Below are 15,648 nucleotides of genomic sequence, written 5' to 3'. Positions count from 1 at the left end.
CGTCCCGGTCACTTACGCATTCATCCAATCCATAAAATATTTTGATCAAAGGAGCTGAATCAAAGGACATCCTTAACCATATAACTCTCCATTTCTCATGGCCCAGAGTTATCTCAACAATCGATGGCGAAATAACTAGAACAATTAGTTATTCGCTAATCCCAATTCAATGTTCCACTGTATAGAGTAATTTATTGCGAAATATAGAACGTTTAACTATTCTGAACTTAGAATAGTATGGAAATTGAAAGAATATAGTTCAGAGTCAATATCAATTGAATGATAAATGAAGATAAAAGTACTTGCATAATATGATTCAAAATAAACGTCACTTGAACGATAAGTGAAGTTTGGGGTACTTGCCTGGTATGCTCGATAACCTCTTATTATAGCTCTGCTTATGACTGATGGCTACTAACTTTGTCTAACACTTGACCGCACTCCTTGCTACTCGATTCTATAAACAAAAGGACTATCTTAATTGACAGAACCAAACTCAATCGACGTAACTATACGTCTTGACATCTACCCGATCGTTTATAACTAAGCTTGACATTTTAAAACTGTAAACAGATAGCATGCATATCATATAGCACGTAATCATGGTATTCGTATAACACGTAATCACATACTTCATGTAACACATAAGTCAGATCATTAAAAGATATATCTCAGTGCGTTCAGAATGAAAATCAGGTCAATAATAATATTTACCGATCATATACCGACTCAAACTGATACATAAACCAAATGACATTACAATATAAAAGAAATTAGGACTCGAAAGTATTTTTATTGAAAGCACAATATTTTCTGAGTCTATACGCGTTCGTTTCGTATTAAACGGACGAACGGTTTAATTATTACGAATAAAATAAGAAATAAATGGAATTAAATCAATTAATAATAATATTAATTGACTTTTAAATACCAAAATATAATTTCTAAAAGCCTAAAATAATTTTTAGAAATGATGTGAATTAATTATAAATAATTTACATTTATTTAACTATTTATAAATGAAATTAATTGATTAAATAATTTTTTTAATCAATTAATTAAATTTATAAATAATTAACTAAAATGAATTATAAATAATTAAATCAAATTAGATTTTTGAATATAATAAAAGAAAATAATTTTAGAAATTTATAATAATTAAGAAAATGATTTTTAGAATTAAAAATAATAAGTAAATGATGATTTTTTTAAATATAACCTAAATGATTTTTGGAAATAAGAAAGTAATTTTAAAATAAATTATAAAAAGTAAATACAGAAACATATTTTTAGTTTGTGTTTCTGGAAATAATAGATCAAAAGCGGGTCGGGGACAAAACTAAACGGGTTGCCAGAAAACCCGACCGGGTCGCCAAGAACAACCCGCCGGATTTCTGGAAAACCCATAAACCTGTGAGTTCTCCGGCGGCCGCGGCGGAAGTCTGGCGAAGTCCAGATTGGCCCAAACACGATAGTTTTAATCAGTTTTTGCAGCAATCTTAATCCAAATCACGATACAATCAACTCCGTGAACCCAGAATCAACAACCATCATCGGAGTTGTAATCTCCGATCAAAGCTCGAGTTCTCCGATGAACTAATCGGAAAAAAATGAATTCGCTCGTTTCTGAACCAAGCAATGCGGTTTATAACTTAAATCAATCCTCTAAGCATTTACAATCTATCTGTATCATCAAACTCCATCACCAATCTAAGAATAATAAAAAAAATCAAATTAAAAAAACTATAAAACCAAGAACTCGGTTTTAATGAAATCTTAATCAAAATTAATGAATCAATATACCAAATCGATCTTTAGGATCCCAAGAACATCAATCAAGCAACCAAAACATCAAACAATCCCTCCTATGATCAAACCGAATTTAAATAGTAAAAAAATGAAAAAAACGAATTTACAGAAGGATTAACCTCAGTTTAAGGTATTGGTATCAACATGTAGAGCTTGACAAGAGCTTCAAATCGACTACTCGAGCATTACAAATGGATCCCAGAATCACCTTCAACTTTGAATTTTAATCTCTGCCCTCAAGAACACCCCCACTTGTTCATGATTTTCTTTTATTATATACTTTTTTTCTGAATTTTTATAAAAAAAAAATAAATCTGTTAATCTGATCAGCTATTATATATGTACATAAATTAATATCCCAAAATAAATTAAGGGTGTTTTTATCCCCTAATTATACTAATTAGGGCCCCAAAATAATACTTACGGGGAATAATTTTAAAAATGATAAAATACAAAATTAATGTCAAAATTCTCCAAAAATTGCGAATAATTCAAAAATACGAAAATAAAGGGTATTTGAAATACGAATAATTTTATAAAAATGAAAACACGGATTTTGTGGGGTTTGACGTCCCGGTGGGGTCCCGGTCCGATGATTTTTGAAAAATAGGAACGATCCCTAAATTACCAGAAAAACCCGATAACACATAAAATGCATTGAAACATGCGTAAAATGAAATAAAATGAGTACCTTAGTAAAGACGCTAATAAATACGCGTCCCGATTGTAGATAGTTTCATATAATTGCAGTTTAAACATATATTAATCATTCGAAAAAAAAATTGGCCCGCACAGAAACACACATAACAACTGTAACATCTAATATCATGGCAATGATCACTTTGAATTTATAAAACACATAATATTTATTTATTTAACACAAAAAATTTACATAATTTTCCAGGATATTACACTATTCCTTAGCCCTCTAGCTACCTTGCTATACTTTGGAATCAAGCTTGCCACAACCCGACACAAAGTCGATATGAATACACGAGTATAAATATAAACAAATTGATTAACTATCCAATTAAGAATTCTCAGATGAACGGTCAGAAGAGGTTTTTCAAACCAGAAGAGGTACAACTCAGACTATATCTTGTCCGACTGGATTTGTATCTCGGATAATAATGAACAAGAAGGTGTTTCAGATGAATAAAAATTGACGTGAAAGCACTCGCTGAAATCTGAAAAAGGAGAGTTGTATATATAAACAAGTTTTAACATATTTATTTTCAAATAAAGGATAAGATAGATAAGTTTTGAAAACAAGTTTGTTTGAAAATATTCGAATGAATCTTGAAAGCTAATCTTTTAGTTGTTTGAAAAAGATAAACCAAGTAAAAGATAAGCCTTGAATGATTCAAACTTAGTTTATAAGATAGGGTTTGTTTGAGATAAGATGAAAAGATATTTATCTAGTCAAACATGATTTACACAAAACCCTAACAACCTAAACCTGTGAAATAGTCTCCTGGAAATTCTGAACAAACTGCAATGCTTGGATTTCGGGTAAGTTTAGTTGCTGTAAACCAATCATCATAAACTTGATAGATTAACATTCTCCCCCTTTTAAGATGATAACAGAAAGACCATAAAAGATCCCCCTATCAAAAACACTAAAGGCCAGTAAAACAGAGTTAGATACAACATAATATATTGCAGTTTATAAGAAATATGCAACGGATACATGAATGAGACAATAGAAATAACAAATGAATGAGACAATATCAACAGATATGAAAGAAACAGTCTCAAATAAACCATCATAAGAACAACCCACCCATTCAACCAGGGTGTCCAGTTGTCTTAACATTCAAACATATAACCATCAAAGTTTAAAGCATCACAATAACATCAGGAGCATGCATAGCACATAGTCTTAAACAAAATAAACCAACAAAACAACAAACTTCTCTCCCTTCATCATAAAAGGGCCTCAGTCGGAGTTATCATCAATATCAACTGGAGCCTTGCCTTTCCCTTTGCCTGAACCAGAAGCCTTATCCTGGGATGAAGGATACACTGGAGCAGAACCATATTCTGAGAAAAGCTTGTCAAACGCATCCAGAGCTGGTGCTTTGCCGTCTCATTCCCGAAGCCAGTCGAAAATCTTCTCTTTGTATTCTTCCCTTGACATGCCGAAAACAGAGGGTGGAGGGATGGCAGGATGGGGCAAAGGAGCTATAATCTCTTCCAACGTACAATCGCCTATCCAATCACGCTTCTTATGCCAGTACATTTTGCTCTTGTCCTGCATAGCGGACAGCTGTTGCGACACAAACTTTGTTTCGAAGCCCAACTTAAAGAACAACTTCACAAACTCTCTTTCCCAGGCCTTAGCCGAGGAAACCAGACCCTCTTGAAGGATTCCAAACTCAAAATACAGATTCTTAGACAACTTAACATCAGAAGCATGCAAAACAGATAGCTTTGCATTGATCGAATCCAAGGAAGAACAAACAAACTTACGAAATAACCCAAACGACGCATGCATCATACTAACCTGTGAGGTTAGTGAACCCAGAGTCTCAACAGATGCAAAGTGTTGATTAAAATTAGCCAAAGTGACAGAATTTTCATTTAATTTAATCAACGAAGAATTAAGCAAAGTGTTTGTAGGCTGATCAAAGGGGTCAGACGCGTAGTTTGGGGACTTAAGAATTCCACCAACATTCCTATGAGAATCATCAAAAACTAATTCATTCGACTCAGAAACAATTAAACCATTCAAGGTTAACACTGACAAATAAAAAACAACCAAAATTTTGTCAGACACAGAAGTAGGGGTCAACACACGAAAGTATTCAAACACACGAGACAGAAGACCAGGGTACGGTAAATACATAGAACCATGGTTGACACAATGACTCATATTGGTTATAATTAACGAAGCAACATCACACTGGATCTTTTTCACAAAAACAGACATAAGAATAGAATCTTGGAAGGTTACCCTATCACGACAAGATTTGCGAGGAAGTACGTTTGTATGAAATAATCGTAACAATACAAGAGAGACTGGGGTTAAATCATTTACCAGAGGTTTGACAGATACTGAAACGAAATTGTCGCCAAGAATAACTTTGAGCTGTTCCTCATACTGAAGGCCGGGGATATCTTGAAAAGCTTGATGAATAGTCGACGGACAAATTCCCTTGTCAGAAACGCTCGTAAGCCTTGCGAGTAGATCAGCTTTAAAATAAACCGGATTCCCTTGCACCTCCGAAAACACAATATTACCATCCAGAATACGAAGCTTGGCGTAAAACTCTTTCACTAACTCGGGATAAATAACCTTTGGGGGCGACAGCAAAGACGGACATCTAACTGACTCAAACAACTCCACAACACCGACTTTCTTCAAAAGATCCAAATCACAGTCGTTCCTTCAAATTAACTTTGACATCACCTTCGAAACAATTTCTTTTGCATGTCGCTCAAAAGAACTTTCAGACGCTCCGCTAGACGCTTCAAATTCTAATTTACTGACTCTTTGACGCTTTGAGCCCGCGGCTCCATCGGTTGGGGTTCGGTGAGAAGCGGATCTTGATCGGGTAAAAGGAGTCGATTTGCGTGCCATTGACAATGACGGGTAGATGAGAGAGAAGAAAAAAAATGGGTGTGAGATGTAAGATAGAGTAGGTGATTAAGAAAATGAAAAGGTTATGAAAATTGGTTTAAATAGAAGAAAGAACTGTAGAGTTAGAGATGGAAGTGGAAATGAACAGAAGAGAGAAAGAAGTGATGTACTGAAAAGAAAGTACATGCACGAAATACGAGGAGGTGATAAATCTAATCAAAATATATCCTAAATCTATTTGCAATAAACACGCAACAATACACGAACTAAAAATAATAAAATAAAATAATACTAATAATTATACAAACAGATAAACACATGTAGTAATTATTGATTAACACAGAACTAAATTCTCTAATTATCACAAGAATAAAATAAAAAAAAAATACAAAAACATATATAAATATTATGACAAAATGCACAATTAATCACATAAAATTACATGGAGCACATACCTAGTTCATGCCGCATTATATAAAATCGATCTTCAGCTAAGGGCTTAGTGAAAATATCTGCACGCTGTTTCTCAGTAGATATATATATATATATAAGCTCAATATTACCTTTAGAAACATTATCTCGTAGAAAATGGTGACGAACATCAATATTCTTAGTACGAGAATGCATGACAGGATTTTTAGAGATATTAATTGCAGAAGTATTATCACAATAAATAGGGATATTTGAGTAAGAAATACCAAAATCTTGAAATGTTTGTTGCATCCATAAAATTTGAGCACAACAACTACCAGTTGCTATATACTCTCCTTCAGCAGTAGAAAGTGCTACAAATGTTTGTTTTTTACTATGCCATGCAACCAAACAATCTCCTAAAAATTCACAAGCACCACTTGTGCCTTTTCTATCAACCTGTGACCCTGCATAGTCAGCATCTGAAAAACCGATTATGTCAAAGGAAGAGGAGCTTGGATAAAACAATCCCAAGTCACTCATACCTTCCAAATATTTAAAAATACGTTTAACGGCATTCAAATGAGATTCTTCAGGTTGAGATTGAAAACAAGCACACAAGCATACACTATACATAATGTCAGGTCGTGAGGCAGTTAAATATAACAATGAACCAATCATACCTCGAAATTGAGTGACATTTACAGGTGTACCTTGTTCATCTTTAGTAAGCTTAACCGAAGTACTCATCGGATTTGATTTAGGTGTGGCATGATCAAGTGCAAATCTTTTGAGTAGATCCTTAATGTACTTGCCTTGATGAATAAATATTCATGCATTAGACTGATTAATTTGCAAACCGAAGAAGTATTGCAATTCACCCATCAAGCTCATATCAAATTCTTTGTGCATATAATCAGAAAACCACTTACACAAAGATTCGTTAGAAGATCCAAATACTATATCATCTACATAAACTTGTACTAAAAGAAAGTTATCACGTTTATGAAAGATAAATAAAGTTGGATCGAGTGTACCGCGAGTGAAACCATTGTTCACAAGAAACTAACTGAGACGTTCATACCAACAATGAGGAGACTGTCTCAATCCATAGACAGATTTCTTGAGCCTGTAAACATGGTTAAGATATTTTTCATGAATAAAACCTGGAGGTTGCTTGACGTATACTTCTTCCTTAAGATAGCCATTTAGAAATGCGCTCTTGACATCCATCTGATAAAGCTTGAACTTCTTGTGAGCTACAAAAGCCATTAAAATTCGAATAACTTCTTATCGTGCTACTGGAGCATATGTCTCGTCGTAATCGATTTTTTCCTGTTGGTTGTATCCCTGAATAACTAAACAAGCTTTATTGCGAATGATATTTCCATCTTCATCCTTCTTATTTTTGAAAACCCAATGAGTACCAATGATCTTGGCATCCCGAGGAGGTGGGACGAGTTCCCAAACGTCACAACGCTCAAACTGGTTTAATTCTTTTTGCATTGCCACAGACCAATGTTCGTCTGCAACTGCTTCTTGAGCATTCTTTGGTTCGAACTCAGCAACAAAAGCACAAAATGCATATAGATTATGAAGTCTGCTTCGCGTAGAGATTCCTTGATCCAAATCTGTAAGTAGATTATCTGGTGGATGATTTTTCACTGTTCTGGATGACTTTGGAAGACGAATATTGCTCATTTCTTCTTTATTAGAGTTATCTGCCTGGAAATGAATATGAGTTGTCTCATTCAAAAGAGACCGTCTCATTTCCGCTTGTGAAGATTTATCCAGAGGAGTAACATAATTCACATTCGAAACACTATCGGGAGTCTTTGGAGAACCAGAAGATTCATCTGAAGCTTGAGTAGATCCTCGAGAATTATCAGAAGACTGAGATGGACCTGAAGAGTCTTGACTGCTTGACTTGTTAGAATGAGACTGACTCTTTTCGGAATGAGACTGTCTCATTTGGGAATAAGACGGTAGATCTGTAGCGTCTTCATCAATTTGAGATATATTCCTTGAGGATTCATTGAGAGAAATATTGATGGATTCCGTTTGGAAAGAAATTTATGAAACTTCTTGGTCAAAAGAGCAATCTCTTCATCAGAATCATCAGGAGACTCATCAGCTTCGGCATTGAGTGCTAGAGTCTTTTTACGAGGAGCTTCATCTTCTTCATCATATCTTCGTAGCTGATTCTCAAACTCTTCCAATTCACTGAAGAGTGTTAAAGTATCCATAGTTGAAAGAAGTGTCGAATCTTGCAGAATTGTAACCTTTGGAGCAAACTTCTTTGGCATTACTCTGAGGATTTTCCTATTGATCTCAGATTGAGGAATGATCCTTTCCAGGAGTGATATAGAGTTCATCAATGTCAGGAATCTTCCTTGAGCATCTCGCACGCTTTCATCTCTTTTCAACCTGAAACCTTCATAGTCACTCATTAGCATACTTAATTTTACTTCATGTACCTTAGAAGTGCCTTTGTGGCTGACTTTGATCGTATCTCAGATCTGTTTCGCAGTAATACATGCTGATACTTTTCGTAACTCGGTAGCTACCATGCCATTAAGAAGTGAGTTCATAGCTTTAGCATTGGAATTCATTGCATTCACTTCTTCAGGTGAAAGATCCTTGAGGGATTTAGGCTTCCCATCTTTTATAGGAATTGAAAAGCCATTTTCTATAGCATCCCACTCGAATGCATCACACTGGAGAAAGATCTTCATCCGGAATTTCCAGTCATTGTAGTTTTCAACACCTTGGAGCAGTGGTGGATAATTATTTGAATACCTATCTGGTTGAGCCATGGATCGCTAGTAAAATAAACACTAAAAAGAGAATTAAATGCACCCGCTCTGATACCAAATGAAATTCAATGGCTCGATAGATAATATTATATTCTAACTGTCAAAGCAAATAGGACAGTCTCTTATGCAAATGGGACAGTCCCTTTACAAATGAGACAGGGTATAGGATAGTCTCTTTTAACTGCAGAATAAAAATAATAGAAATAAAAATGCAGTATGCTGAAAACTTACTAAGTAAAAACACCAGAAGTTTTCACTTGGTTCGGCCCTTACACTTAGTCTATGGCCTACATCCAAGTTCCTATGCCAACTAGCATAGAGAATGTATTATATCAACTTTAATAAAGAACTTATAGTCTTTCCTTGATTACAAATATAGCACTTGAAAGAAACCCTTTCCCAAGCTAAACTTGCTACCTAGCCAACTGTTATTCCTTAGCCCTCTAGCTACCTTGCTATACTTTGGAATCAAGTTTGCCACAACCCGGCACAAAGTCGATATGAATACACGAGTATAAATATAAACAAATTGATTACAACTCAAACTATATCTTGTTCGACTGGATTTGTATCTCGGATAATAATGAACAAGAAGGTGTTTCAGATGAATAAAATTTGACGTGAAAGCACTCGCTGAAATCTGAAAAGGAGAGTTGTATCTATAAACAAGTTCTAACAGATTTATTTTCAAACAAAGGATAAGATAGATAAGTTTTGAAAGCAGGTTTGTTTGAAAATATTTGAATGAATCTTGAAAGCTAATCTGTTAGTTGTTTAAAAAAGATAAACCAAGTAAAAGATAAGTCTTGAATGATTCAAACTTATTTTATAAGATAGGGTTTGTTTGAGATAAGATGAAAAGATATTTATCCAGTCAAACATGATTTACACAAAACCCTAACAACCTAAACCTGTGAAATAGTCTCCTGGAAAGTCTGAACAAACTGCAATGCTTGGATCTCGGGTAAGTTCTGTTGTTGTAAACCAATCATCATAAACTTGATAGATTAACATTATTTACTCAATTACCCTTACTTATTTAATATATGATCAATTACCTTTATAAATAAATTACATTGCCTTTTTTATTTTCATCAACTAAACAACTTATTCTCTCCGAATATTTAGACAATTCTTTTTAATCTATACCTTTTTTAAAATGAAACATGTTGCCTTTTTTATTTACCCCAAATAAAACAAATCTTTCTCTAAAAATATTATGTACAATTCTTTTAATATATACTGATTATCTATTTATCAATCTATCTATACTCTATTATAATAAATGAAACATTAAAAATTTGATAGTCAGTCGATACTCGCTGAAATTACATAATTGCCCAACTTAATTAATTTATTCATTTTAACATAATTATCTTTTATAATATTACAGAAGAATTGACGGGAACAAAGAGAATTTTATTGTGAATTAGATAAAATTTATGGTCATGACTTTGAAACTAATGTTAATAAACCAAATCAACAATGAAGATTGAACTAAACATACTTTACCTGGGATATTGATAGATATTGTTACGGATGAGAATTGAACCTATATTTTTTAGCGAGTTAATTAAATTATATTTTTCTAAAACCTAATCTATACTATTCAATAATAACCGAATGGGGTATAATTTGGTTCAACGGTTATTTTCTAATTTTAGTTATTAAAGAAAATGAATAAATAGTGTTATATATCCGCTAAACTACTAAATTGTTAAACAACTAGATTTATAGTCTACTTATCTTACTAAACTACGACCACAACTTATTCTATTATTAATAAATAAATAGTTTTATATATCCGCTAAAGTACTAAATTGTTAAACCACTAAATGAAATCTACTTATTCTACTAAAGTTACCCATTATTTTTATTATAAATTTATAATTATTATATATTTACAAAAATATTTTCAAAATTAGAATATAACAGGATAAATAAAATTTTAAAATATTAACAGGAACCCGTGCATCGCACGGGATTTAATCTAGTATTATATAAAAGACGAAACATTGAAAGTTTTGGTACGGTAACTGTTTTTGGTACACGTTGAATTTACCGGATTACCCTTATTTTACTTAAATTTTTTATTAGCCTTAGTAATCGAATTATAATGGAAAAAGAAATAAAAATTGTTGTCAACTATAATACGTTATCTTTTTTATTTCTCTCAATTAAAATAAGAAAAATTGACTAAAATACATGCTTTTTTATAGTGGATAGCCCTCTTTACCCATTTCCTGGCGGCCCGACTTATTTACCCACCATATACTACTCATGGTAAGGCGTATATGGGCTTAAAACTTAAAACAAAATGATGCTCTCAAAAAACTATCCTCTGAAAGCTGTAAATTGAATACTGCTGTTGTTATGGTTTGATCTATCATTCTACTAACTCATTGATATAAGTTAATGAATCTGTTTATGCCCACAAATACACAATGTTCTGGTTTTCAATGTATATATTCTGTCTCCTCGTATGTATAGACTTCTCATCAATACACCAAAATAAAGAAAAAATAAAAGGGTCTTTTTTATATTCTCCTCTGGATAGCTTAGTAGTATGTGTATTATTGAACTTCATGTACAGTAGAGTGTGTCATGTGATAGGGTATGGGCAACCTGGATAGGGCTCGACCCGGATCTAAGGGTATCAAGTTCAATTGATAGACTAAGACCCCCTTCTTCCAGAGCAGTCAAGTGGGGAGACCAGGCCCAGGGCCAACCTCGGACATGGATCATCTCTCAACCCGGGTCCAGCCCATGACCTGGATCTCCTGCATAACAGGATCCTGCCCATGACCTGGATCGCCTGCCTACCAGGATCCTGCACATGACCCGGATCATCTGCCTACCTGGATTCAGCCCTTAAACCGGATCATCTGCCTACCTGGATCCGGCCCAGGACCAAGATCACTATGAGAGGGGGGATCCCAGCAAGCACATCCACACTCCATAACCCGCCAAGGAAGGGTACGCGGGCACGTGACGATGACAGCTATCAACAACCAACATATCAGACAAACGCGGCGCGTGTGAGAAGGCCGTTAGGACACTCTGAAGGTGGTCCTCCCCAGGACACGTGTAAGCAATCCACCCAAGTGAGGCGTCCTCCGCCCCCAAGATCCAACGACCCTGATCTAAAGGTCACAACCCCTAAACCCTACCTTTGGGCTATATATACCCCCAAGGGTGAAGGGTTTGGGGGGGGGGAACATTCACACTTTTGCATACTCACTCTCACACATCCATATATACACACAACAACCTTTCTATTACACATATACATCTTCGTCTTCTCCAAAACCCTATTCTCATTCTTACACCGGAGGCGCCGTGGGAGCCAAACCCCCCTTCCGGAGTTATTTTGCAGATACCCAACCAGCAGCTACACTTCATTAACACCAAGAAGGTCCAGGAACGGCGTCGGATGGAGCCGCCCGCTCACCAGATTTATCATTTGGCGCTAGAAGGAGGGGTCGAACATCCTTGGGTCTCGGTGCCCCTGGATTCACCTTCATCAGCAAACTCTTAAGAGAGTCCACATCTTAAACCTGTAAGAACAAAAGAAACCATATCCTCTCTTGAATATGAATGTTCATTTTAGCTACGTTTATGTGAGCTCATTACTTTAGGCCACGTTTGTGTGAGCCCGCTCTCGTTTGTTAATCTTAATTGTTTGGAGTTTGATAATCTTGATAGTCTTGAAGCCTAGGGTTTGATAGTTTTGATAGTTTTAAAACCCAGATCTGCTTTAGCTTATATATTGTCTTTGTGTTCTAGAGACTGCTGTTCTTGTTCAGTAGTATTATTAGCAAAACCCAGAAAGTTTGTTTGGTGTTATTCTGGAAATTTTTTGTAATCTTCAAAAAAGCAACCTTAGATCCACATTTTTAGCCTCAAATCTTGGTCAGTTGTTTGTACAATTGTGGTAATGGAAAGAGCAGGAAAAAGTACGGCTGGTAGGCCCTCCACCAGTACCCAGGTCCAGGATCAGGACCACTCTCAGGCTCACGAACCTGGGGGAGACCGAGAGACCCTCCAGGAGCAACCATTGACGCAACACACCCCGGTCTTGGAAAGGCTAGTAACACCTCGGGATGCCAGAAATGTCATAGAGCTCAATCAGTATAAGTACACCAATATTCCAGTCGCAGAGGAGCATATGGACAACTTAACAAGCCATGAACTGGCTGAAGCAATCAGACTCTACAGAGATGAACAAGCCCGGGATCAGATAGAATATGAGCAAGATGAGGAGCAAGAAGAGTCTGGGGATTCTCAGCAATCTAGGAGATCTGTCTTCAACCGAATCGGAACTAAGGCAAAAAAGAATAAAAAAGAGCCTAGTAAGAAGGAGACAAAAGCAACCAGAAAGAAAAAGTTGGAAAAAATAAGGGAACAGATAAGAAGAGAAGAAGAGGCAAAGCTTGAGCAAAAAATTCAGAAAAGAATGCAGTTGGAAGAGGAGAGGCTCATGGCTAAAATAAAAGGCAAAAAAACTCGAAGGGACCCTACCCCTGAGCTCATTTCTGACGACGAAGAGGAGGGGCAGAAGGACCTGAAAGACATGATTTATGAGCTCCAGAGAAAAATGGAAAAAGATTCTGGATTGGAAGTTAGGGTGACCCTCACACCCTTCAGTCACTCCCTAGAAGCCATCCCCCGACAAAAAAATCTCAAACATTACAACTTTGACTCTTTTGATGGATTGGGGGATCCGGAAGAGCACCTCAATTACTTCGAACAGATAGCTCAGATATATTACTACAACGACCTAACCAAGTCCAGATTCTTCACCTTGACCCTCAAAGGGGGGCTCAAAGATGGTTCAGCAGGATCCCATCACGAAGCATTCACTCTTGGAAGGAGTTCAGGGGGGGCCTTCCTTAGAAGATTCAGAGCCAATAAGACACATGAAATGTACATGTGTCACCTGGAAATAATCCGCCAATATGATAACGAATCACTTTCAACTTATATGCGGAGATTCCAGGAAGCCATCAACAAAATCTCGAATCTTGATGAGAGGGAGGCTCTAAGCATATTCCGGAGGAACCTGGATCCAGAACACAATGAGAGGTACATTGTAGAGTTGATAAATGTTGTGCATATGTTGTGTACTTGATGATTTCATAAACAAAACATCTAAGTAGATTTTACTTAGTGAAATTATGTAGCACTCGACGGATAAGAATTATAGTCCCGACGGATAACTCATTATAGTCCCGACGGATGATTAACTTATTATCCATCGAGTGAGTAGCTTATGTAATAATAAATATATAGCACAGTTATGTATGCACCTTTGTATAGAATCTGTAGTAGCACATAAGTCATGTTGACTTTAACTAGATATGCAGAATAGGTTGATTAATTGTACATAAATGATGTCTTGTAATTCTGCATAGTGAAATAGAGTCAAGTGCCAAAATAGCTACCGACGGATGATTAACAAAGCCATCGACGGATGATCAAATGACTATCAACGGATGTTTAATGTAGCAGTCGACGGGTGATCAATTAAACCATCAATGGATGTTCTGAAAGTCGACGGATGATCATATGAAGAATTCAAACAGCAGTTGAACAGTGAAAGCTGACACACAGCCGTCGAGATGTATACAAACACACTGTGGAAGCCCATTAACTGGGTAATAGAGGACGAAAAGTAGCAAAGCTTAAGACTGATAGTTTTATATTTGTTCAGTCTTCTTGACTTTATAATCTTGGTATTATATAAACCAAGAGTGTAGCAAATAGAAAAATAACTGAGATAGCTAAAAAACACAAAAACAGAGAAATCTTTGTAAGCAGAATCATTAGCATTTCCTGTATTCTCAGTAGTTTCATTTGTAAGCAGCTGTGAGCATTCCTGCATATAGAGTCCTCTCGATATATTATATATATCTCTGGTGGAATTGTTTAAATCCACCAGAAATTTTTTAAAGACTCTTATTTTTAATAACTTATGTTTTGATTCAATTAAGTTTCTATTTCGCATTGTGCTAATCAAAACATCATATCTATATTCGAGTTGAACATTTTTATTTCGAGAAAAAGGTTCAAGAATTTCATTCAACCCCCCTTCTGTAATTCTTGCTATATTGTTAAGGGACTAACAATAAACAAAGAGCCACAAAGTCTGGCCGCTGCCTACTCCATGGCAGCCCGGTTCATAAAAGAAACAAACATTCTTCAGGCGATGAGAATGACTCAAAATGTAGGGTCCAGGAACAAAACTTCTGATGATCGACCGAAAGGGGGTTACCATCAGGAGAAGAGGTTCAAACAAAGCAACCAAACCCAACAGACCAATGTTGTGCAAAACACTCCAATATTTCAAAGACTGGGTCCCAAGACGGAATCTAAAAGCGATCCCGGTCCACCTAGGCAAGCCAGAGAGCCTAGACAAGAGCCAGAATGGACACCACTGAATAGGACCCGGGAAGAAATACTGAAGGAGATAAAGGGAAAGCCATTCTATTATCCTCCGAAGCCCATGTAGACTCCCTCGGAGAGCAGGCCTTACAACAGGCAGTGCGACTATCATGAAACCCATGGGCACAAAATTGAAAATTGCCTCTCTCTCAAATACTTCATTGAAGATCAAGTTAAGAAGGGAAACCTAAATCAGTACATCTCCCGGGAGGCAAATCAGAAAGAAGAAAGGCAAAGGAAAGGAAAGAATGTAGTGAATGTGGTCCTAGGAGGGTCACACTCTCCCCCTAGGAGCCCAGGCTTAGGAGATGAAGTATTCTCCATCCAATCCTACCCGGAGATGCTGATCTCATTCAGCAGCAAAGCTTATGAAGGGGTCAACCCGAACCACAATGAAGCTCTGGTAGTAACACTTGACATCTTTGATAATGAAGTAATGAGGATGCTGATAGACAATCGATCTTCAGTAAACATACTTTTCAAGCATACCGTGGACCGGATGAAGCTTTGGAGCGTACGCTCCAATGAATGCCGATAAGACCCTCTATATGGGTTTGGGAACAACTTGGTCCCGATCCAGGGAAC

Source organism: Apium graveolens, chromosome 9, assembly GCF_009905375.1.
Source record: "Apium graveolens cultivar Ventura chromosome 9, ASM990537v1, whole genome shotgun sequence".
NCBI classification, from domain to species: Eukaryota; Viridiplantae; Streptophyta; class Magnoliopsida; order Apiales; family Apiaceae; genus Apium; species Apium graveolens.
Note: the sequence above shows the minus strand (reverse complement) of the source record.